Below are 2,381 nucleotides of genomic sequence, written 5' to 3'. Positions count from 1 at the left end.
AGAGAGAGAGAGAGAGAGAGAGAGAGAGAGAGAAAGTGTGTGTGTATGTGATATGGTTAGATCTACTCTTTAGGAAGATTACTTTGACAGCTGAGTGGAGGATGGACTGGATTGGGGAGAAATGTGGCATGCAGAGCCACCAGCATGTTATTGTAATAGTCCAAGCATGAATCTAAGACAATTTCAAATGGTGGAAAATGCTATACACATCCAGAGAAAGAACTGATGGAGGTTAAGTTCAGATGGAAGCTTACTATTTTTACTTTCTTTGTTTTTTTCATGGTTTTTTCCCTTTTGTTCTGTTTCTTCTTTCACAACATGACTAATGTGGAAATATGTTTAACATGATTGCATATGTATAACCTGTATCAGATTGCTTGCCATTTTGAGGAGGGGGAGGGGAAGGAGGGAGAAAAATTGGGAACTCAAAATCCTATAAAAATGAATGTTGAAAACTATTTTTACATGTAATTGGAAAAAAATAAAATACTATTTACATAAAAAATAGTCCAAGTACAAGGTGATGAGGGCCTACATCAAGGTGGTGGTGGTGTCAGAGGAGAGAAGGGGGCACATTCAAGAGATGTTATGAAGGTTAAATCAATAGACTTGGTAATATATTGGATATGGAGATGAGAGTGAGGAGTGGAGAATGACACCTAGATTGTGAGCTTGGCTAACTTGGAAGATGGTGGTGTCCTTAACATTAATAGGGAAGTTAGGAAGAGGGAAGAATTTGGAGAAAAAGATGAGTTTAGCTTTGGACATGTTGATTTTAAGATGTTTATGGGACATCCTGTTTAACATGTCTAATGGCAGTTGGTGATGTGAAACTTGACGTCAGGAGAGAGGTTGGGGTTAGATAAGTAATTTTGAGAATCATCTGCATAGAGATGATAATTGAACCTAGAATACTTGGTGAGATCACCAAGTAAGATAGTATAGAAGAAGGCCAAAAGACAGAGTTGGTGAAGCAACACTGGAGGTCAAGAGAGAGGTTAGATATGGGAATTATTTCCACACAGATAATTATTGAAGCCATAGAAGCTTATGAGATCACCAAGGAAAGAGGGCCCAGGATAGAGCCTTGGAGAACACTTACGAATTGTGGACCTGACCTTAATGAAGGAAAGGAGACTAAGAATGGGTGGTCAGAGAGGAAGAAGAAAGAGCAGCAGAGAACAATGTCACAAAAACCTATAAAGGGGAGATTATATAGGAGAAGAAGGTGATTAATAGTAACAAGAGCTGCAGAAAGGTCAAGAAGGATGAGTATTGAGAAAATACTATTAAATTTGGCAATTAAGAGATTATTGCTAACTTTGGAGAGAGCAATGTCAGTTAAATGATGACAACAAAAACTAGATTCCAGAGGGTTTAAAATTTAGTGAGATGAGAAGTGCAAGCAGTCAAAAAATTTAGCCTGGGGCAGCTGGGTGGCAGTGGACAGAGCACTGGAGTCAGGAAGACCTGAGTTCAAATCTAGCCTCAGGTACTTACTAGCTGTGTAACTCTGGGCAAGTCACTTAACCCTGATTGCCTCAAAAAAATGTTTAGCCTAGAAGGGTAACAGTGGAACAACATATCTAGGTACAGATAGAAAAGAATCTCTAGTTGAGAGGCTAACTCTAGGCAGGGTGGGGTGCTAAAGTTAACTGACATGTAGATAGTGCTTTAAAACTTACAAAGAATGTAACAGAATTATCTTATTTGATCCTTACAACAGCTCTGTGAGGTAGATACTACCATTTCCATTTTACAAGTGAATAGAAGAGGGCTCAATGAGGTTGACTGACTTGCCCATGATCATCATGTAGTAAATATCGGAGGCAGGATTCAAATCTAGATCTCTTCTGAATCCAAGTTTAATGCTCCTTCTACTACATATATTTCTTATGGCTCACTGCTTTGGATACAAGCCAGTCCTTTACTTGGGAACTGAAGGGATTGTTTGGAATGATAGGAAAAAGCAAGTGGGATGGTCTCTACAGGGCATCCTTACCTGTTGAGAGAGTAGGCTGCTAGAAATGATGTGATTTCAGGGACATAGAGGGACTCTTAAATGTGCTACAACTGGTCTCCTGGTATTTAGAATTCTTTTACTTTGGGACAAAGACAATAAAGATTTAAATTTTTAAAAATGGAATCACTATCCTGTTAAAGCCAGTTCTACTTATATTGGTTACATCAATGCTCTCTTTTCAAACGATCTGTTTTAGTGTGTAAATTTTACAAAAGGAGTCAAAATGAGAGGTATTCAAAATCTGTCAGAAGGAAATTCAGGAATTGTCATGAAAGTTAACATGACCTGGAAAGCAGCACCCTGGAGTTATACCATATTCAGATAACAGTGGCAAGGTGTCTCAGATTACTATAGTTTT

This window comes from Vombatus ursinus, unplaced genomic scaffold (genome assembly GCF_900497805.2).
Source record: "Vombatus ursinus unplaced genomic scaffold, bare-nosed wombat genome assembly UNPS02014838.1, whole genome shotgun sequence".
Lineage (NCBI taxonomy): Eukaryota > Metazoa > Chordata > Mammalia > Diprotodontia > Vombatidae > Vombatus > Vombatus ursinus.
The sequence above is the reverse complement of the archived record's forward strand: the minus strand, read 5'-3'. Positions refer to the sequence as shown.